Source organism: Acartia tonsa, chromosome 2 (assembly GCF_053477335.1).
Source record: "Acartia tonsa isolate MP-2025a chromosome 2, ASM5347733v1, whole genome shotgun sequence".
Taxonomy (NCBI): domain Eukaryota; kingdom Metazoa; phylum Arthropoda; class Copepoda; order Calanoida; family Acartiidae; genus Acartia; species Acartia tonsa.
In genome coordinates, this window is record NC_137261.1 from 14,183,113 (window position 1) to 14,208,421 (window position 25,309).

The 25,309-nt window shown below is 31.8% G+C and overlaps 1 non-coding gene across 1 annotated transcript; it reads left to right on the plus strand.

Annotated features, from left to right (window-relative positions):
- Positions 1 to 4,943: 4,943 nt before the first annotated feature.
- On the plus strand, positions 4,944 to 5,148 carry LOC145312903 (small nucleolar RNA U3). The gene has a single exon (XR_013877174.1). It is a non-coding gene; the product is annotated as a small nucleolar RNA U3 (small nucleolar RNA).
- The last annotated feature ends 20,161 nt before the right edge of the window (positions 5,149 to 25,309 follow it).

A 25,309-nucleotide genomic window follows, 5' to 3' on the forward strand; every position in this document is an offset into this window, starting at 1 on the left:
TTACTAAAAACACAGACTAGCTATAAAAATAAAAGTTAAGACACCTTCTTTGAGCCACCCGAAGGTATTAGAAATAGTAGAAGGGCTTCTGTGTAAATACGACGAATCCCGTTACTTCGTTTTCTTTTCATGATCCAAAACTTTTTTCAAAGTAAACCAGGGCAGATTAATATACTTTGACTATTTGTTATGATAACTCAGTATAAAAAGTCTGGACATACTTATAAAGAAAAAATAGTCTAAATGAAAGAATATTACATCTGTAGTCTGAATATTATTTTAATTTATAAATAAATCGGTTTAAAAAAACACACGTATAAATTGAAAAAAATTGACAATGAATTTTCCCAAATATAAATATCAGAATGATTAAAAATTTCCTCGCTGATATGAAGCCCAAATATAATATGGATTTTCGATATACACAGGGAGGGAAAGGCCAATGAAAGAAAAACTTGACTTCATACTATATTTTACACACATTAGAGTAAACAATAGATGGGGAAGGGGTTAAATAATTATATCTCCCCATCACAGTGTCCTTCTGCCGACTCTTAATTGGGTCATTGAAAATCAACCAATGGGGCTGGTTATATTAACACAGTTAAGTAGCAGAAAACAATTTGGTAGCAGACGAAAAAGGGCATTGAAAGAGGGAGGGAGGAAGTTATCTGTATATACATCTATACTATAAATCTGTCCTACACACTGATTAAAGATACCATTGGAAGTTTAAAACATATGAAACATTTTACAGTTCAGATTTTACATCGTCCATTGTAAAATCCCGAAAGCCTTGGTTATACACTATTTCATAATCCAAAAATGCAAAAAGAAACTTTCTTTAAATTTTATAAAAGTAGATGCTATGAATTTATTTATAAGATAATATTTTTAATAAATAAAAACAGAACGTCTGTTTTTCACGTAAAACAAATGGTTCTATAGACTTTAAACATTTGTACCCGAAATAGACAGAAATGCAATTGATCTCAGTTTCTATGTTTAATGTTGTTCTTAATTTCAACGAATTTTATTCAGGCAAATTGATGACTTTAATTGTAAGCAGATAAAATATTTGAAATGGAGCTTCCTTGATACTTTAAACAATTTTAGCGGCTACGATTTCTCTTGGGAGGGTGGTGGTACCCTCCCCCAAAATAGTTATAAACCTTTCCGAGACCTATGAGAAGCTACCCTGTTAAGGAAAACCCAATCGGTTCAGCGGTCAGCGAGATCCTTCGTTACAAACAGACAGACAGACATCATTTTACTTGGTGATATAGATAAATGCATTCTTTATTACTTGGATTTTACACCGGATTATTATGTACTTTAATATAGTGAAACTTGTTGCTGGCCTCCCTCCAGCCCCTTTACCCCATTCCCTCCCCTCCTACTTGATGAACGAATTGATTAATAGATGGCAGAGCAAATAGTAGCCTGAATTTTTTACCCTGTCATAATATCCACGTATATTCTACATACATTGCAAAAATCCTTGCAAAATGTTCTAGTTCTTATATGTGACCTTTGATCAATAACATTTCTTTAAGTTTTAGAAAAATGTTTGTTATTTTGGAAATCATTAAACATACTAAAACTAAAATATGTGTAACAATTCATTTAAATAGAAAAAAAGAATAATTCAATTATAAAATGGCAAGTCACGTCCGAAATCCACTACAAAAGAGTAATTAATATATATACATGCAATAAATTGACAAAATTTGAATTTAGAAACTTTTCTCATTAATATTTATGGTTCATATTTTTAGAAGATTTATTTTAAATCCAAGTTTAAGTAAAAAAAATGCGGTCACACGAGTCATTTAAAGACCTGGCGGATCAGGACCTGCAGAATCATACCTGGAACCGTAAATTGACTCTAACGCCTATATTTTTTTTTTCATTTTTGTAACATAGATTTCTTTGTTTAGGTAAAAAAAATATTGTTGCTCTTTATCAGTGTGGCTCTGCCAGGTTTGCTGGCATCCTGTGCTCGCCAGGCTGGAGATATTTCAAAAAATCTCAATTATGTGTCAAACCCCAATTTTTATTTTATTTTGAAATGGTGGTTCCTGGAACTATGAAGCAAGATGCCTTATGCGTGGCAACTCTCTAATTACATAATAATGTACATAAGTTTACATGTTTCCTTTAACACGTATGAAGTGAATTATTTTCCTTCCTTTTTTATTGCAACAAAATTATAGATAATTAATAGTAAACTAAGTAAATTAATTAATCAAATCAAAATAAAATCGATACCCAGCCCAAAAATGTATATTTTACAATTATAAATTATTATTTGTTATTTTCCCAAAGACTTCTCCTGTAACCTTGTAAGTCTTGATTAAAAATCGTACATTATTAAAGTCTTTGGTTCGTACTGTTTTTATGTCGCTAACAGTATAAATCAAACAATAAATAAGTAAAATGGGTAGATTGTCCGTAGGACGATAGATTCATGATCATGATATTTCCATCGACACGGGACGCTATTTCACTCTTTGGCAAAGAAGGCAGCTGTTTATTAAACTAGTCCCCAAAGTTTTTTTAAAACATTCTTAATCGTTTGATTAACAACTTTGGGTACTTTTATTGAAATTTTATTGGTCGGTTCATATAGTTGAATGTCCAAACGTTAACCACTAATCATAAACTACAGAAGAGGTGATTTTGTTTAGCAACATTCGGGATGTACATTGATTTATCGACCATTGTCCTATCCCTTTAGATGCCTGGGCAGCCAAAATAGGTTGTTTTTGTTTTGGGACGCTATTTCACTCTTTGACATGGAAGGAGCCTTGTTATTTTGTTTCCAGACTATAGAATTAAAATAACATATTTGAATTTCTGATTCGAGTATTTGTAATTTATCAAGTGAAGTATGGAGAGAGAGAGACGGGTATAATTTAATACCTTTATTTGCAGCCAACTGTTTTTGCTGTAATTTATCATTTTATTTACTTTTATTTCCTGACACGCAAAGACAAATATTAGAGAGTTGTCATTTTCTAAACCAAGAATATGTGTCAGTTTTCTTTATTAAAAATAATTAAGAAATTAAAATGATTATTAGCTGGTAAAAAGGTTTTTTTGAATATGTAAGAATCAAAAGGACCTTAAATCGACAACTAACTTGTTAGGTGTATATGGGTAATTTTTTTAGAAACATTTCGTGATTTTAAAAAAATGTAATTATAAAGAGTAATAAGTTTAAAAACACTATTGACACTATAAAAACAATATTATTCCAAAAAACTGGAATAGTATGCATAAAAATTATTGCGTGGATACTGTATTTTAAACACCCCTATATTCTTAAATGCAAAGATATTTCATTTTATAAAAGAATACCAAAAACGTCGTAGATAAGTGACAGCTGCCATACTATTTCAAAAGTGAACATTTCTGATAAAATATTTATATTTTTCTTTTTTACAGATACATCTTTTAAATAAATGATTTAAATGTAACATAATTTGAAATAGTAAATCTAAATGAATATAGTACATATACCCCAGGGGTCTAAAGGGATAAGACAAAGGCTGATAAGTTGATGTACATCCCCAATATGATGATACACAAAATTACGACTTCTGTAGATTACAATTAGTGGTTGAAACATTTAGACACTCAACTTAATGAACCAAAGTTTAAATAAGTGCTCAAGGTTGTTAAGCTACTGAATAAGAAAGCGTTATTATAAAAGATTGGGGACTAGTGTTATAAACAGTCCAATGTCTCCTCCCTCTCTGAGTACATATTATGATAAATACATATACACCCAAGCTAATGATTTCAAGCTCCAGTCTTCTGGAATAATCCTTTAACCTATTATTTTGAGGACAAATCCCCACAACAATGCTTTTGTACCAAATTTAACATTTCAACTTAAATCCTTTGCTACATTGTAATAGCAACAGCAACATTATACTCATCGAAAAAAAATATTAGATTTTACTCGATAAAATTTGATAGGATTTAAGAATCACAAAGTCTAACAGAAAATATTTTCCAGTACCTCTTCAAAACTGATTAATATCTGCTGGATTGGAACCGGTTGTCAGGTATACTAAAAAAGCATGTATAGCATAGTATTACAAACAATTTTCCAAGAATATTAAAATAAAATTATGAATTTAATATATGTATAGCTAGATCTGGCCGCTGCCACTCGGGTCTAATAAAACAGGCTTAATTATGAATTTAATATATGTATAGCTAGATCTGGCCGCTGCCACTCGGGTCTAATAAAACAGGCTTTAGTCCTTAATCTTTTGATTTTTAAATCCGCGGAAAATTATCCAAAATACAATAGATGAAAATTGAGATCTTAAACAGAAATCATAAACGTTAAGAGCTGATCTTTGGCAAATTGATTACCTTAATTTAAAATAATACGACTTATATTTCAACAAAACATGTTGTTTTATTTTTATAAATTGCACATATTGGTTATTTGACTGAATATGGTTAGGTTACGTAAGAACTAGTGTCCCGGCTATATTAATAGAGTCTAACAGTGTCTGAACTACGTTTATTTTTGAAAAAAGGAAAACAGAAGGGGGAAAAATTTAGGTAGTTTAGTAACTGTAATGACGTGTCCATTCTCGCCGCAAATAACTATAATAAAATTAACCTCTATTTAGTTACTCACACATAACCTGCCAAGGAGCAGCTGCAGAGTTTCTCTACAAACACGTGTGTTATGTAGACAATAATTTGGCCACTAGGCGTCTCTTTTTTTTCAATAGAAGACCTCCAACCGGAGGTTACATCAACAAAGTGTATCACCTGCTATTTGAAAAAGTATAAAGATAGCATTTCTGAGGCGACACAGCAACTGAATCAAGCTGTGTGTGGAGGTTTAGAGCTGGTCAGCAACCTATCTATAGTTTTTTTCGACATATATCCTAAAAAGATCGGTGTCTGATAAGATTATACTTCACAGAATCATTTCTGTAGTATATATCCTTTGATTCATTTTCAAAACTTAATCATAGCTAAGCCATGATGATGAGTTGAATGTCATGTCCTGAGCGTGAGAAAGCGATGATGGTTGACTCCAACAATATATCGATGATTGCTTGGAAATCACTCTGTGAACTCCTAGATGGACCATGACATCGGCTGAGTGGTTAAATTTATATTTCTTTTTTATGCTAGTCATACGCTAAACAATTTCAATTACTTGCAGCTTCACAAGCACTTATCTACACTTTGTAGAAAAATAGCGGCTTCGCCCTATGAAGTAATGGGAAGTCAACCCTCCTAAATAGAAATATTCAAAAAAGTTATTCTTTGTTTAGGTAATAAAATCGAGGGGGGAGGGTTATTCAGTGATTCTTTTTAGCGTAAATAGGATAGTAGAAACGTGCCTTGTGACAAATTATGCTGTCTCTTTTGAATTGACCTAAAAGCTAAAAACATAGATTACCAAAGATGAAAGGTCAGGTAGCTATTTCAATATTTACATCAATCATTAATAGACCAAAGATCGTGGCTTAACACGTAGCGCATTCGCTCTTTGTTGGGAAGGTGATAAGTTCGATTTTTAGCCCAACACCGCGTCAGAACTAAAGATGTTAGAAATGACAAGGAGGGGGAATGCCTCATAAACAGGCGCAACTCATTACTTTTACAGCAGCCTCGCCCATATGTCCCCTTACCGAGGACCCTGAGCAGAACGCAATTTGCTAGCAGACGTTAAAAGTCCCCAACAGGAGGATCCGGGTAGTTGTCTGAATATACAATGAATCAATGTTTGGTAATTTTGGGGGGGGCAATGTTTGGTTATAAAAACGACATTTTTATCTGCCCTAAAAATAATATTTTAGATTTATTTTGCTTGTTGGCTATACCTCATTCCTGGTTTAACTCTGTCTATTTTTTTAACAACAACATAACAACTAAATAATTTTATCGATTTTCAAATAGAATAACCAGGCATTTTCCTTGAATATATACTTCATTATTAGGTCTTATACCCTTTTACATGGTTCTTTGTGATCTCTCAAAACTTTTTTATGTATATTATACTTTTGTACAGTTGAGAATGTCATACATAAAAGAACGTTCTATAATTGTTGTAAAATAAAAAGTATAGGCAAGAATCATTACATCAAGCCATAAAATATGATCAACCTACCCTTTAAATTTATTGTTTTGCATTTTTTTTTAATAATAGCCTGCCAAGATTATTGACGAAAAGAAAATAAGTAAATATTTTAGAATGGCTCTGAAACCGATTAATATCCGCTGGATTAGAAACGATTTTCAGCCAGATTGAAAAATCACGTATAGAATAGGATTTCAGGCAATTTTCAACGAATATTAAAATATAATCACCTAATTGAAGCCATTATTGTTATCTGGTGCAATCGGCAACACGGGGTTAACAAAACTGGTTTTAATCTTATAATTTTTCATTCTAATATCCGCGGAAAGCTGTTTATAATTCGACGCGGTAAACAACTTTTAAGATTATATCAAAATATAAGCTGTCCTCTGGTTTTAATGTAGGTACACTACCTTTTCTATCTGTATGCTTGAATATCGGAAGGAAATAAGATACATACAGAGCTTATATGTGTCTCTATTGTCCCACAAGTCTATACCACTTTAACATCTCTTACAAAAGATTAATGTTTTCTTTCCATTATATTGTTAATTTTGTCAAGTAAGATTGAGCCATCCGATTTAAAGGAGCGAAGCTGCTTTATAATAGGGTATGAACGGTTAAAAAAAGTTGGATCATGGAAAAAAGAACAAAGTAGCAGGGTTTTGTAGCCTTTTTTTCACAGTAGCCTTTGATAGGTTTTTAGTTTAGGTAAATGTTAATGATTGGCCCGCCAGGTTAGGAAATCGGACCCTCAGGGGCTATAAACAGGAGAAAAACTACTGTAAAAATTCCATGAAACCCCCTGCTTCGTTTTCTTTACATGATATGTTTTTGATTAATGCTAAATTTTAAGAATCTTATAGTGCCTAATAAAAATGATGCCATGCAATACAAATGACCAATGATAGTATACATATATATTGCCCAATGGTAAATTGCATACTGGTCTATTGTTGGTCATTTGTAATGTATAACGTCATTTTTTATTGGGAGCTGCTTCTGACTATTGTCAAACATTATTTTTTTAGAGTTGGGGGATTTTCTTTATTGCTTATATAATATGGTTTATTGTTTTCTTTAAGTTCAAAATATTGCAGATTATCATTACTGCGATAATAACCAGGGAGAGAGGTGATATTGGGCTATTTATTACACTTGTCCACAATGTTTCTTATTCGTTGACTTAATAATGTTTGGGGAACCAAGTAAAAGTGTCTGACTCTGATTATGACGTAAAAAAAATAGCCAATGAGAGGCCAGAATACACTGTATCTGACCAATGGTAAAATTTATAGTGGCCTCTCATTGGCTAATTTTTTTTACGTCATAATCAGAGTCAGACACTTTTACTAGGTTCATGTTTGGGACTTTTATTGAATTTTGATTGGTTGTTTTATTGAGTTGAGTGTTCAACGTTTCAAACAATATTTTTAATCTACAGAAGAGGTATTTTTGTGCATCATCATTGGTGACATACATCAATTTATCGGCCATTGTCTTAATCCTTTAGATCCTTAGCAAGTTACGCTACCTAAGGACAAAACTTTCTCTGTCAAATTTTGCACAAAGCCTCTAGATTTTTCAATTTTACAAAAAAGCAGAAATCATTAATTTTTAATAATTGTTTAATTAAATTTCTTTAGTTTGAACTGCGCGCATTTTTGCAAAAATATTTAATAAAAGAAAAGAAGGAAAAAAGGACATTAAAGAAACCTTGAAGTAAAAAAGGTCGAAATAATGGTTGAAATCATTTATAATTTTATATGTCAAAATATACATAAAAAGATAAAGTTCTTTTTGACATATTTTGAAAATTTAAAACATAAATCGCTTCAAATTGGAGTTACATCTAAAAATGTAATATCAAATATTTGATATTTCATAACTATCTATAATTTAATTAATTTTTATTTAGTGTTATTTTGTATAGCTCGTCAATTCCTCATACGGCCGTCCATGACATTTAAACGCCATGATCCAACAAGCCAGGATACCCATGGGGAGCCAATTGTCTTCTTTTCTGTACAAACACCTGGGGTATTAGTTTTAGTAACACCCATCAGACAATCAACCCTTTGATTGAACGACCTTTGTCTGAGAAGTCCTAAATGTGCATGGTAATGAGTTGCGCCTGTTTAGGGCCAAGGCATTCCGATTTCCAACTTTTCATGGTGATTTTTAACTTTTTGACAACAATTTCGTGTGATTTAATTACCATATTAATTTGATTTTTGGAACAATGTTTCCTAGGATAACAAGGTACAATATTTTAAGCGAAGCATCTCTACAATCAAGCACTTAAGTATTTCCTTGAACACAACCATGTATTTGCGCGATTTTTCAAGAAGTTAATGTAGAAGTAATTTATACCTTTAAATTGATATTCTGCTTAATAAGTTTTGACACGCTTTAAGTGTTCATGTTCGTTTGGTCTACTGAATGTTTTCAGAGCTTCGCTTTTATGGATGTTGTAATTTGTGTTTTAACATAATTAGTGTTAACTTCTTATTATTGGAATAATTATGAGTAATTTTTGTGAATTTTGCAGGGTTCTAAAGGAAAAAGACAATAGACGATAAGTTCATGTACATCACTAATGATGATTTCAAAAAAATTCAATTTTGTAGGTTACAATTAGTGGTTGAAACCTTTGGACACTAAATTTACCAACCAATCAAAATTCAAGAAAAATCCCCAAAGTTGATAAGCCGATGAATAAGAAAACATTAATATAAAACTTTGGGGACTAGTATACCAAATAGCACAATGTCCCCTCCCTCCCTCCTAAGTATTTTTGTTTGTTCTCCTTGTACAACTGTTTTGGGTATAAAGACATGAAAATGGTTTGTTGGGTCTTGTATGTGGTAAAACTTTTACAAAAGTCAGGAAGGCAAAACTTTGTGAAATTTGTATACATTCATATAAAGCAGGGAAATCAGAACAGTAAATGTATAAATAAAGATGTATAACCCAGAAAACTACCTGGCCTAAGGGGTGAATACCTTTTTAGTCTACTAGCAAATTGCTTTTTGCTCTTTTATAACTAGTTGGCTGTTTTATTATTTAATATTGGCTGATATTCAAAGACCCAATTGAAAGTCAGTACAGGATCCCTGCCTGTGGGTAGCTCTTTAATATCGGAATCAAAAAAGTAATTTCAAAACAATCAAGAGTACGTAATTGATCGCAAAAAAGTATTTTTTTACTCTTTTCTTTTTTTTTAATTTAACTATTTCTTATGCGTACAAACCAGAGATACGGAAAGTGCTTAAAAGTTTTTAAAAATATTATGTTATATTTTTTATTAATTTGTAAATTTAAATGCAATTTTTCTCAAAAAAATAAAGAAGCAAACAATGCAGTTAAATCTATTGCAATTTTGATAGTTGACCCTGAGGAACAAAAAAACTATAGGAATTATCAATACACTTGATATAAACCGGATTGCTGTAAATATTAAGTTTCTTCAGAAAGAACGTGTCCTAACTTTTGTGATTCTGTTTTAACCCATTCGTGACGAGCTCCAAAAGTTCAAAATTTTGATTTACCGGGCTCCAACAAATTAAATTTTTCAATAATTACTCAACAGAATTCAAAAAGTAAGTTATCAAATGTTCATAATGACAATTTTCTTATTTTTTAGTACTTTAAAACCAACTTATTTTTTTAAAAACTTAAATTACTTCAAAAATTTTATGTCTACAATAAAAACAATTGCATATCTAAATTCTATGGAGTATTTTACATCTACTACTTACTAAAAGGACCGAATAGCCTTTTTTAAATCACAAAAGTTAGGACACGTTCTTTTGTGTTTTAATGATTTTTATCAGAAATATTTTAAAAAGGACTTATATGATGGTTCACGGAAACTCTTCGTAATAAGACTAGCGGCTTGGTCGAAAATAGCCTAAAACCACCTTAGGACTTGTATTATGGTTTCCCTTAATGTATACAGCAATGGTCAGAGAGATATAAAATGATAAACAAAAACTACTTTATATAATAGATAGAAGAATAATAATGTTAGGTAGATTTTCAAACATGATTAACTGCTTTACTAAAGTTAAACTGCCGTTAATTATAATGGAAGTAGAATATATATAGATAATATGTCGTTAATTAAGGTTGCTAATAAGGATATCATTTATTGAACACTTCGTTTATCCAATATAGGATTGTTATAATATATAAAGATGAACTTTATCTATAACTTCTTAGTTTTGTTTACCTTGCATTGGTCTGTTACGTCCTGTTGCGTAAAAATAAAAATCATGTTACTCATGCTCACTGTGTACATACATCAACAAGGATGAGAACATCCATAAAAGCGTAGATCTAAAACGGTAGCTCAAACGAACGTAAACAATTGTATAGTATCAGAACTGAATCATCAGAATATAAATGTATAAAAGTCGACAATTCTAACATGCCTAAATTAATGAAAAAGCTCTCCGTTCCTGACGTACATATAGACCGAATCCTTATTATAGAAAATTTTCGCTTTTAAAAATGAAAACCTACATCAAAACTTAGTGATTAAAGAACGAAGTTTTCAGGATAAATATTAAAAATGTCTTATTTCTTAGCACACATTTCATATATGAATTTTAAGTTGGCTATTTCCTAAAGTAATTTTTTAGATTTGGTAACCTTGTTTCAAGTGAAACCTAAAACATTCGTACAAATCAGCAAATATTATTAAATATTAATTAGCTATGAAGTACATCATACATTTAAAAAAAAATGATTATTCTTTACACATCCGCTTTTAAACATACCATCCCTCGATCTTTATTATATCAAGAATGACAATATCCAAAAAAAAAGAGAGCTCTGAAACTGTAGGACAAACCAACATTAACACTTGTAGAGTGTAAGAACGGTATGACAGACGAACATTAACTCTTGTAGAGTATCATAACCGATTATGCAAAATATTAAAATATAAGTTATGACAAAATAATACGCAAATTTGTTGCAAAACTTCTTAAACACAGAATACTGTTTAAGGACATACTGACATATTTAGGACTTGATTATATAGATGCTCCGCTTTAACATTATACCGTGTTGTAATAGAAATCAGTATATCAAAAATCAGATGAATAGGATAATTATATAATAATAATATTATTAAAATAATTTGTCAAAATGTAAAAAAAATGATTGAAATGGACTTAATGACTTTCTGGTAACTATTATAGAGTTGCTACGCTTCCTATATCATACCTAACTATTTTAAGAATCATCATGTAAAGTTTAAAATCGATAGGACAATTATAATATATCAAAATTATATAAAAGAGCTAGCCGTTTTGGACGTACGGATGGATGGACCGACCCTAATTATAGGAAATCTTTTAAAAATATATAAAATAATACTATCAAGATCATTTCATCAGGTTTGAATGAGCATCATAAGGGGAAGCCACTGTAATGCTTAATTTACCTTGAAATTCAAATAGAATACAAAGGGAGGCATGCAAATATAAAATACATAAAATCCAGCCATTTATCACATTACATAAAGCCTACCAGAAAATTTATTCCAAGAAATCGTCAGGAAGTAAAAGTTATCTTTAGAATTTTTCTATTTTTATAGTTTTTTTTCATAAACTGCCCATATATTGTATGCATTTTAAGCTATAGGTGAATCTCCTGAACCTAATTTTGGGCCAGCGAAAGTTGTCATTTGTGACGTCATAAAAATACGTCTATTATCCATCTATTTTTTAGGGGTTTCTTTCCTACATCTCCTCTCATCTCCCAATTTTTGGGGAATTTTTATGACGTCAGACATAAAACTTTCCAATGTCCCACTAATTTTACATAAACAAATAAGAATTTTAGGCGGTTTCTTCTTGCAGAATCAACCCATTTAATTTGAAATAAATTGAAAATAAGGGGGGAAGGTAGTTTTTCGTGTTTGTGTCTTTAGGTCAGGTTAGGTTAGGTTAGGTTATATTGGGTACTATAATTAAAAAATGAAAATACCGCCACATCACTTATTTAAATCTTTTTCAAAATTAAGGTAGGGGGTTATGTGCTCTCTGAACTTTGACGGAAACCACTGATTTTTTTTTTATATATTTTTTTTGGTTGGTGTACAACGGAATGTTATAAAATTATAAGTATACTATCGGCTACGCCCTTAGAGGCCTCTAGGGACACTTGAGGCGGGAGGAGTTAAATCAGTTTTTTAGTTTTTATTTTAGATTTAAGAAAAAAAGATTTTTTTGGTGTGGATGAATTTTTTTTTTGGGGGGGTACTTTTTTCTGGGGCGATTTCTCTTGGGAGGGTGGTGGTACCCTCCCCAAAAATAGTTATAAACCTTCCCAGGACCTATGAGAAGCTACCTTGTAAAGGAGAACCCGAGATCCTTTAGTACAAACAAACAGAGAGACAAACATCATATTACTTTATCAGAAGGATGTATATATTTATACATATATTTGTTTATCTGATTATTTGATTATACCTCATCAAATCAGCAACTTATTAATTAGGCCAAAATTATTCTGCTTATTTGCCATCATTAAGCAAATAAGACATTTGTATTAATCCTTTTTTTTATATCAGATGATTTTAAGGAGCCGAGCTGTTGTATAAAATAGAGATTATTAAAAAACTGATTTTGATTAGAAGTTTTCAGACATTTAATCAAAACTTCCCCTTAAACTTATATCATTTCTTCAGAGCATTATTTGCTATTTTAAAGATTACAAAGAGCTTTGACTTTTTGGTTGTTGTCATCCTTGTTCAAACTGCCAATATAGTTTAGGAATATGTTTTTTTGTGATACATATTACCTGTATATTCTGGGAATAATGGTTGTTAAAATTTTGCCTCTTATATGAATTTGAAATACAAGATACACGTGGAATGCAATATGTACACATTAGAACTGGTTCATTATAATTCTACCATCAATCAGCTGTTAGCTGTCAAATAAAGACATGATGATTATAAAGAGGGACAAATCTCAAAAATATCTTTAAACCCCTGAAACAAATTTGGACGCTTTGTATTATGGTTTAAAGACAGGTAAATTTTATCTAGGGGGAGAATAATCCACCTATTTATATTTTTGCCCTTATTGAGATTTTGTAAACAAAAAAAAAACAAAAAAAAGCTTGGACGTCCTTGTCTTGTGTTGTATTTTCTTCTTTAATAAAATTGGATAAGTTGTTCCATAACCAGCCCCCTCTATTTTGAAAAACCAAAGAATATTTAAAAATTTTATAATGAACGGGGCTAATGTAAATACATATGTTTGTATATTTAAATATGCACATTTATTATAATATTTGAGGTTTTAAATAAAGATTACATTTCCACCATGTAAAATTACATATATTTATGACATTATATTACCATGCATTACAAAATTAGACATATTTCAAAAAGACTATTTGTATATTTTACTTTGTCAAATTTATTACATTACTAGTGAGTGCGCCCCCCCCCCCCTCCCTTTTTATAGGGAGGCGAAAATTTTAGTTTTAAAGATGAAGATATAATTTTAGGAAGGACAGTTTGGGGTATAGTTCCTTTCGTTACAACGCTTCTTAAGGGGCGTTTCTTCGTATATTTACAGCAGATTTTTTCCTATTTCTAGCCTCTGCGAGGGGCTCTAACCCTACGGGGCCAATTGCCTAATCCTGCGGGGCAATCACTTAACCTATCCTAACCTAAAATAACCTGTCAAAAGCCAATGTGAAACGATGAAACACCCAGGAATAAGGTATAACCAACAAGCAAAATAAATCTAAAATAATATTTGGGGGGCAAATGGAGAGGTCGTCAATTTTACGATGTGTTGCCCCCCAACGACAGCTGAAAAACACGTATAGGTTTCGTGATTTTTTTATAAAAACCTGTGAAACACCGATTAAGAGGTGTTGTAACGAAATGGACTATACCCACAATTTGTCTTGGAGGGACAAATAAAAGGTGCTGTCCTTTTCAAACATGGATCTAAACCTGCTCAAGACCGATATACTGTCTTCCAATTGATTTAACGTTTAACGAAATATTAAATAACAAACAGGCAAACGGCCATTTTATGAATCAGAATTATAGGCACATTTTCTTATCGTAGCCTTACAGAAAGTCAAAAGTTTAAGATGTAGAAATTCTAGAATTAGATAAAGAATATACGGAGATATAATAACAGGGGGCAATTTAGCTTGCTATCAAGGAACACATTTATTGGTCAGTTCGTTCATCCATTAGGAGAGAGAGGATAGGGTAATTGGAGTGGAAGGTGAAAATTGTTATTTTGCGTGCTCCACTTTATAAGAGAAACTAGCGGCTTCGCCCCTAGCCTCTAGGGGCTTTGCCCCAAGAGGTAATAAAAAAAAAAATAAGTACCCCCACTACTTTCTGTTAAAAAAAAATAAAATAAGTACCTCCACTAAAGTGCCCCCACTACTTTCTAATTGAAAAAAAATGGGGTGGGATTTTTTGTTTTTGGGGGGGTTGGGGGTGTCCCACCCCCTAAGAAAATAGCCTAAAACCACCACAGGACCAGTAGGTATATACCCTGAAGAGAAGAATCCGATCGGTTCAGTGGTTACCGAGATCTTAAGGGACAGTCAGACAGATAGACATCAAGCTACTTTGTATTTTAGATAAAAATCTCGTTTAAGATCCATGTTATAATAAATCTAGAATGCTAGTTGACTTTTGGGGTTAAATAATAGTAATAGTATAATAAGTTTCCACAATTTTACTGTTTGGGCAGATACTCGAACCTATAACTATATTAACAACCAATGGACCCTTTATTTATTATATTAATAACAAAAAGAATGTTAGGAGAAAGTATTGTTGTACAGATTTTCAAGATTTTTGTCAGGAATTTGTTGCTATTATTACAGAAAATGTTCTAAATATTTGCTATAACAAGAACAATTTTGTCTTGCGGTGGCTCTAGAAATTTCAATGAAAATTTAAAAAAATAAGTTTCTTATTTTGCCTGTGCCATTGCTGTCAGTAAAACATTGATCTCCAAATCAAAATAACAGTGGTTAGCCGGGACACACCCACCGGCTGAGTTGCAGTGATTTGGTGAATGTTTCCAAAGTGTTTCCCGGCTCACCACTGCCATTAGGTGGGCTGCTTTCAAAATCTGCTTACTGCAGGCATCGCTGAGATTTAAAGATCTAGCGTAGGTACCAAGTCTGACTGTCCGTACGGACGTATATCCTATCTATATAGAGTTACTACACTTCTAAAAATATTAAATAGTTGGTGAGACTATAAAAGTTAGTTTGGGATGACTGTGCATTTTTTCCCACCTATTTCCAAAATATATTGTTGAACGCCCCCTCTCAAGTTTTTCTGTCTCACCTTCTCTGTGTTAAAGATAGAGAGATACAACTAAGTAAATTTTAAAAATGTGTATGACGCATAACTAAGAGTTAAAATCTCAATCCTGGCGGGCACAGTATGCCAGCAAAACTAGCTGGGTCATCCAGGTAAAGAGAAAAAATATTTTTTATGTTACCAAAATATTATAATATTCTAAAGTAATACATCCTAATGTGAAACATAGGTGTTCAAGTCAATTTCAGGTTCTAATTATGATCCAGTAGTTCCTGATCCTCCAGGTCTCCAGCAATATATGTCATCATATACATTCTTTATTATTCCTTTAAAAATCTTTGTTTATTTACCTACTTAATCTTGTCTTTGAATCAATTCTAAAAATTAAATTATCATATTTATAATAGAGAAATCCATGGATCTAAAGTGATAAGACAATTAAAACGTTTGGAAAATCAACTTAATGAACCAACCAATCAGGATTGAATAAATTCCCCAAAGTTGTTTAGCCAATGAATAAGAAAATGTTATTATAAAATTTAGGCGATTTGTGTATAAAACAGTCCAATGTCTCCTCTCTCTCTGAAAGAAATTTGTATTTTAAACTGGCCTTTATTTTCAAATGTGGTGGAGGGGCAACAAATACGGATCAGTAATATTTGACATAAAATCACTTCACATAGATTCATTTCTCATAAAACATTTGACATAAAGTATCATTTGACATAAACTCATTTGACATAAAGGTACATTTGACATAAAAACGTTTCACATAAACTCATTTGGCATAAAGGTACATTTGGCATAAAGATACATTTCATATAAAGGTATACTTGACATAAAGGTACATTTGACATAAAGGTACATTTGACATAAAGGTACACTTGACATAAAGGTACATTTCACATAAAGGTACCCCGAGCATGGCAACCGATGAACAGAATCTCAGTTCTTCACCACAAGCCTCGCACGACTGAAGTTCCCATGTCTATACAGTTATATTTATATGAAAATATTTTTAGAAGATTTTTGAATTTTTTTTTGAAGATTTTCTTTTAATAATAAATAAAATTTTCTAAAATCTTTAAAAAAAATGGAAAATCTTCAAAAAAAATTCAAAAATCTTCTAAAAATATTTTCATATAAATATGACTGTATAGACATGGGAACTTCAGTCGTGCGAGGCTTGTGGTGCAGAACTGAGATTCTGTTCACCGGTTGCCATGCTCGGGGAAAAAAATGACAACCTCGGGTAGACTTTGAAATGTATCTTTATGTGAAACGTTTTATGCCAAGTGTACCTTTATGCCAAATGTACCTTTATGCCAAGTGTACCTTTATGTCAAACGTACCTTTATGTCAAATGTACCTTTATATAATATGTACCTTTATGTCAAATGTACCTTTATGTGAAACGTTTTTATGTGAAGTGTACCTTTATGGCAAATGTACCTTTATGGCAAATGTTTTTATGTCAAATGTACCTTTATGTGAAGTGATTTTATGTCAAATGTTTTATGTGAAATGAATTTATGTTAAATGATATTATGTCAAATATTACTGATCCAACAAATACAATCCCACAAACCTTGTATTTACCCTTTTTATGAGACTATAAATCTTTGTGGAATGCTTGGCTGACCTTTCTGATAGATAAACAAGGATGAACAATACAATACAAGCATATCTCAAGTCATAGTCCCAGGACTAACAAATCATAGAGTGGGGTTTAAGGGGTGTTTACCCCCATCAAACTTTGATATCATTAATTTAACCCCTAAAGTGCATACATTACACCCTATTTATACCCACCCCCCCTCGAAATAAAAAGCTTGGATGTCCCTGTAACAACATTAGCTTCAAATATTGTTGCTTTGAATCAAATAAACTGTAAGTGTCTTTTCATTAAGTTAGAAATTGGCTTAAATGCATGCTTCTTGATGCCGATTTTTTTTTATGAAATGACTGTTTTCATAATGAGAACTCTTCCCAACGCCGCTATTCAAACAGACGTTCAGATTTAAGTCTAGAGTAGCTTTGATTATAAAAAGTTCAGTATGAATGGATATTTGTTACAAACCATTGAGGATAGTTTAGATACAACTAATGGCTGGAAAATATATCTATAATACAAAGTAGAACGATATCTGTCTGTCCCTCTAAAGCTTAAGATCTCGGTAACCACTGAACCAATTGGATTCTACTCCTAATGGTATATACCTATTGGTCCTTTTGTGGTTTTAAGCTATTTTCTTGGTAGGTGGGACAACCCCCCCCCCCCAATTGTTTTTTGGCAGTTACTTCATATAAATTGGCAGCACCAGAAAAATATTTTTTTTCTATTTTTTTTAAATTACCTGTTGGTGAAAAGCCCCTTGAGGTTAGGGGCGAAGCCGCTAATGTACACACAAACAAATAAAAGACACGCGACTAATATTTAACAGGTATCTAAAGGGATAAGTCAATGGCAGATTTATTGAAGTACATTCTCAGTGATACACAAAATCATCCCTCCTAAATTCAAAATAGTGGTTGAAACATTTGAACACTCACCTTATTGAGCCAATCAATCAAAATTCACTAAAGTTCCTAAAGTTGTTATAAAGAAAACGTTATTTTAATACTTTGGGGACTAGTGTATTGAACAGTCCATTGTCCCTTCTCTCTCTGAATATTTAAAGTAGCGAAACTACTCTATGAGTATTTATGGTCGTTTATACTTGTCTCCCTCAACATGTAAACATGAAAAATAAGAAAATTTCTTGGGCTAAGCTAGCGATAATGCGCTCTAAGCTTCACTCTGCTCGGAATGTGTGTTAACTTGGATATGAGGAGAAAAATACTTGAGGTAATCCTTGTCCCATGGTCGGTCATAGCGCCGCTTTCCTCTCTTTTTTCTATTTTTATAAACATAATATTATATATAATTTTAGAGGCTACGCCCCAAGAGGCATTTGAAGAAAGGGAGAAGAAGGACATGAATTTTCATACTTCTAGTTTTTTAAAAGAAGAAAAAAATATTATTGGGGACTTTCATTGGGGCGATTCGCACTCTTCCTTAAAGTAGTTATAAAGACTTTAACGGAACCATAGGAAGATTAATTGTAATGAAGAACCATATGAAACGGCTCAGCAATTGGCACAAATATATTGCATGTTCTTTTTAGTTAAGTACAATTGATTTTTAATATTCATACACAAAAATTACACTGAATTAAATATGATGGAGTAACTATAAATAAATTTTATTTAGAAGTAAACAGCAAATATTTAAATTACAATATGTTATACAAGTTTGTAATAACACAGAGAGAAATGGGACAATGGGCTGTTTTTTAAACTAGTCCCCAAAGTTTTATAATAACGTTTTTTATTTGTTGGCTTTACAACTTTAAGGACTTTTATTGAGTTTTGATTGGTTCGTTCGATAAAATAGGTGTCCAAACATTTTAACCACATCTAAAGAAGGGGTTATTTTGTGTATCATCATAGGGTATTAAGATCAATTTACCGGCTATTGTCTTATCCCTTTAGATCTCTCAAGAACAAGAACATTTCATTCAATAAGAAAGCTTATTGAGAAATGAATAAAATATACGTCGTAATATAATGAAAGAACATCTAATCGTTTTTTGCAGACGGGTAAAAATTTAGCGTGATTTACAGACCAATGTAAAAAAAAGAAAATAATCTGGCCATGTCCAATATAAAGCTTACCTACAACTTGTAGACCCATAGATCCAGATACCAGGGGGGAAGAGTACCCAAAGTTTTATAACCCCGTTATATTACTCGAAAACTTTGGGTACTTAGTTCAATGAATTGCAATTTATTGGTATCCCACTGGAAGGGTAATTACAATGCACATCAATTTATTGTCCATTGTCTTATCCCTCTATGTCAATTTATTATCTAATGATGACAGGAAAACAAAGAACTAATATGCCTTAATACTTGAACAGACGCTTAGATACAAAAAAGGTATTTGAAAAGTTTTGAACAAGTTTGTGATATATTGATTTGTGGTGTATTGTATAAATAAATATGTTACGTGCGTCTATACAAATATAATATGCTAAAATATACAAGAGACAACATCTAACAAGAATAAAAACTTTACCAAATTACATAGGAAATAAATTTATATTTCTTTTCAAGCATTTCAAATTAGGTTTGAATTTTTAGGTCTGGTTGGGTTAGTAAAGAAATACGGAAATAGAGGGAACAATGGGATTTTTATTACAATAGTTCCCAAAGTTTTATAATAACGTTTTCTTATTCATTACGATAACAACTTTGGGAGTTTAGTGAATTTTGATTGAGTGAGTTGAGTGTTTCAATTTTAATATACATGAAGGGTAATTTTGGTCATCATTTTGGGAATGTACATTAAATGTATTTGCCATTGTCTGGTCCCTTTAGATTTATTTTGTTAGTGATTGAAGTACATTAAAGTCTACAACAAAGTTTCAGCAAGCAAAAGTAAAAAAGAAAGGCTAAGTAAGTAAAAAATGGTATACCTTGATAAATATAATCTATCCTTTATACTTTTGGTGTTACATTGAGTCATTGAGTTATTGTAAACGGTAGAATTGTTTAAACAAACAAGGATGACAACATCCATAAAAGCGAAGCTCTGAAACGGTTTGACAAACAGACATTAACACTTGTATAGTGTCAGGACTGAATAATCAGAATATAAATGAATAAGAGACAAAGCAAAATTCTGAATAAATTTGTTGAAAAACTTCTTGATACAGGATAATGTTTATGTACATACTTACATTTTAGGACTTGATTATAGAGTTGCTTTGCTTATAATAATGCACTTTGTTGTCCCAGGAATCAGTATACCAAAAATCATATTAATTGGATAATTAGATTACATAAAAATTTTTGTTGTTAAAAAAGTAGAAAAATCAACATGTTTAAAATTAACGTACAGATAATCTGGTAATGATTATAGAGGTGCAACGCTTTCTAAATCGTAAATAACTAATACAGTAATCACCATGCACACTTTGAAATAGATAGGACAATTCTAAAATGCTTAAATTAACGAAAAAAGGTAACTGTCTCGAACGGACGTACGGACGGACGGGCCGACCCTAACTATAGAAAAGCTTCGCTTTAAAAAAAAAATATGTAAATAGTGGTAGGAGGACATTATATTGGAGGATTATCTCGTAATCCGTCTCAGATAATTCTATCATGGTTCAACCATTAAAATTAAACACATGTAATAGCAATATTCAACCAAAATAATTTTTTCTGAAAAAAAGTAAGATTTGCTCGTTTTTGAGGGCTTGTCATTAAAGATTAAATTAAAAGCCGAAGATTGTTAAAAAAATGTTGAAATTGAAAGTTTGACTTGATGACATACTCGCAGCTGCTCTACTGCTTTAAGTTCTCTTAAAATGTGCTGCTTAAATAAGGGACTCCAACCCTGCGGGGCAAATTTCCTAAAATTGCGGGGTAATCATTAACATTTACCTAACCTAACACGCAATAAACAAACAATTAATAAAATAGCTATTGTAGGAAGAAAACTTTTTTTATATGCACGTCTAATCTTCTAAATGTAAATATGTTCAAATCTGAAAGGATTGAAATTTATGTGCTTTAAGTACATTTTTATGGTAAAAAGTATTTCATTATCTGTGATTTTTACACTTTTAACTAGGTTACTTTATTGAAAACTAGCGGCTTCGCCCCTAGCCTTTAGGGGCTTTGCCCCATTAGGTAATTTAAAAAAATAAGTACCTCTGTTGCTGCAACCACTATTTTTCAATCAACTGCCTAAAAAAAAAAGGGGGGGGTTATTTTTGAGGAGGTTGTGGGTGTTTCACCCCCCAAGAAAATAGCCTAAAACCACCACAGGACCAGTAGGTATATTCCCTTAAGAGTAGAATCCAATCGGTTCAGTGTTTACCGATATCCTAAGGGACAGACAGACAGACGGACGGACAGACAAACGGACGGACGGACGGACAGACGGACAGACGGACTGACGAACTTATAGATTTTTTTTCTTACGAGGGTTTGTGGAAAATGGGTAAAGTAGTGAGGATGTAAGAATATGTCAAATTTACTACCTTTAATTTTGAATTCTAATTAAACCAAACTATTTAACTACTCTTTAAATTTTAATTCATGTTTCATTTATTGACCATTTTTAAGAAAGTTTTGTTTGTTTGTTTTTATAAACAAAATCTAATTGTTTAAAATCTTGCTGTATGTTTGTATTTGCCTTTGATCATACACTGAACAAGGATGGCAGCGTCCATAAAAGCGAAACTCTGAAATGGTAGGAGAAACCAATATTAACACTTGTCAAAACCTAATAATCAGAATAGGTATAACAGTCGAAACAAAATTGTAAGTAAATTTTCTTTAAAAACTGCTTTATACAGGATAATGTTTAAGGACATACTGATATGTGTAGTACTTGATTATAGAGATGCCTTGCTTACAACATTGTACTTTGTTATCCTAGGAATCACTATTCCCAAAAATCATAAAAAAAAATTTGTTAAAAAAATAAAAAATCAACATGTTTAAAATAAACGTACGGACATTCTGATAACAATTGTAAAGTTGCTATGCTTTCTAAATCACCATGCAAAATTTCAAATCAATGGGACAATTATAACATACTTTAATTAACGAATAAAGCTATCCGTTCCAGACGGACGGACTTGGAACCGACCCTAATATTAGGGTGTCCCATAGTGTAGTGGTTAGCGCACTACGCTGTGGTTGGGTGAAACCGAGTTCAAGTCCCCACATAGAATTTGCACTTAGTTGACAAATAATGTTGCAATTTGTGAGATTATGATCACGCAACCTTCCCTAAGATGCCCTAGGGTTGTAAGGGGGGAGATTTGTAGGAAGTTAGGATTCTACAAATCAAGCAGCTCTAACCATGCTTTCCCTCATCCAAGCTCCTCGTATGAGAGTGCCATTAATTAGGGTGGCTTAATATGGAACACCTGCCAAAACTCTAGGCCAGGGTGATGTAATAATTGAGTAGCATCCACGAGAATTGCGGGTCAGCTTGTAATGTACCATAGAATACAATCAGCTGTGCGCGAAGCTTACCAATCTAAGATTGGCCAAAGGATTCTCACTTCCAGTCTCCGTATGCATCTGAGTCCTAACTTCAGAGAATCATGGCTACAACAACAACAACCCTAATTATTTTATATTTTTCACTTTCCTCTATATTTTTTTTCATACCCTGAGTAAGGAAAAGGCATTTTTCCCATGTTTAATATTCTACATTACGATGCACTTAAATTTATCAAATCATATTTTCTCGTCACTTTTCTCAGCTTTTTTCTGCAAAATATTTTTTGCCTGTCATATGCGATAAAAATAATAGAAATTGGACAAATTGGGAATTGTATAAGGCTGTTGCCCTAGCCTATAGAACTTTAGAAATGTCTTGTTCCGTCTAATTTTGAAATAATGATTCCTAGGACAATAAGGTACAATATTTTAAGCAAGACCTAAAATGTAATTATGTTCTTAAATAGTATATTTATGTTCAATTATTAACATATTCATATACAATTTTTTTAACGGCAAGAAACCTGAAAAAATAAAAGGGGATTAAATTGATTATGTTTGTTAGAATTTTCTCAATTAACCAGCTTTATGATAGTTATTAATATACTTTTCAGTTGCAATTTCAAAAAAGCCGGTATATCAATCGGCGGTAAAAAATTGAAAAAGTCGCATATATGTGTCGATTAAAAATTTTGTAACTTTATCTTTCACTAGCGGCTACGCCCATAGAGGCCTCTAGGGGCACTTGAGGATGGAGAGTCGAATTTGAATATTTTTGGGTGGTGTAAATTTTTTTTTTTTTGAGGGGGGGTATGCACCCCATATCATTTTTAATTTTAGTTAAAAAAATTAATTTTTTTTTTTTCGGGGGGGGTATTTTTAATTTTTGTGCGGGTTGGGGGTGTCCTATACCCCAAGAAAATAGCTATAAACCTTCCCGGGACCTATGAGAAGCTACCCTGTTAAGGAGAATACACAGACACAAAGACAAACAAACATTTTGTTACTTTAGTATAAGGATAATATCAAAATAATAGGCAAAAAACATTAAAAAGGGATATTAAATTTCCCCCTCCCTCCCAGAGTAGGGTCAGTTTTATTAATGATTATTTATTATACCGTCTGATTTTAGAAGCTTTTTGGGATATTGTCATTCTTGTGAATGTGATGATTTGTTTACAGCCAAAAAAAATCTTTGAAAATAAATGAACATTTGGGAATTCCATTTTATAAATCATTGTTTGTTCAATACACAGTTCAATACATTTTAGATAGAGACAAAATTCATTGGATTTTTTTGCAAATATTTCTATATTATAAAACTGAAATATAAATTGAAAGTCCCCAAAGTTGATAAGCCAACAAATTAGAAAACGTTATCATAAAACCTTGGGGACTGGTGTAATAAATAGCTGATTGTCCCCTTACTTCCTGGAATTTAGTGCTTAAAAATTGAATAATGTAAGGTTAGGCAGTCAATCATTACTAAATAAATTTGTAATAGTTATTTATCGCATCGTATTAAAGTTTTCCTCGGTTATCAAAATGAAATCCAGTTTTCTTAGCCTTGTTTGTTCAATGGTCTGAAAACAAGTTTTAATTTTATGATTTTTATGTCAATATTCGTTAAAAAATTGATTGTAATACGATGCTATACATAATTTTTCAGTATGGCGGAGAACCGGTTATAATCCAGCGGATATTGATCGGTTTTGAAGCCATACTGGAAAAGGTTTTAATTCTGTGGCCTAGATTATAAGTCTTTTTATATGAACCTTCATACGTATAACTGACTTGACAAAATTTCTGGATTCCTAGAACAACACACGACAGACCAAATTTCCCATGGAATTTGGTAATATTCCGAAAATGTAAAGTGGAACAAATCAAATCGCCTTTTTGTACAAACTATGTCCTATAGCTCCTATTTATAAACGGTCAGTCAGTAGATAGCTATTGTACCTCTAAGAAAATCTTGTATAGACCAAGTTTATTGAAAAAAATCAATCCCCACATACAAAAAAAAATTGAAATTAACATGAATTGTATTGACATATATCTTCCCCTATTTGTATATCATCTAGAGTGCATAATAATATAAAGAGTGTCATTTTTTCATGTAATTCCATAAGTTTGGTGTTGGGTTGGATGCTGTGAGTATTGGTGCAAAAAATGGGGACATGATTCCAGTGACGTAATATTTTTCTTTCCCGAAAAAGGGAAGGGGGGAAGAAAAAAAGAGATGGGAGAAGAGGGGGTTTTCCCCATCTCTTTTGAAGAGATTTTCTTCCCCCTTCCCTTTTTCGGGAAAGAAAAATATGACGTCACTGGAATCATGTCCCCATTTTTTGCACCAATACTCACAGCATCGTTGGGTTGTAGTCATATGCGCTTATTAAGTCAAACTGTACTTAATTTTGACCCTATTTATATGTCTGAAAAGGTCATAATTATTTTGACTGGAAGCTTGCACCCAACCTTATAGAATAAAAAAAATACTTCTTTATGAATATAATATAAAGGTATGAATATTTTAAAGAAACACTAAATTTTTATGGGAATCTTCCTGAAAATCTTAAGCCGACGTTTTAGAGTCAGCAAAATATTATAATATGTACTGTGCAAAGATTATCTAAAAAAATTGGATTAAACTTTTTAGAAATATTTAATATTTTAAGGAAACTTTTTTTAGTAAACTTCTCTAAAATAATATTTGTTGGTTCGCCTGCTAAATGTTGTTTTTTTTTACTATCCTTCCATTAACACATAATATT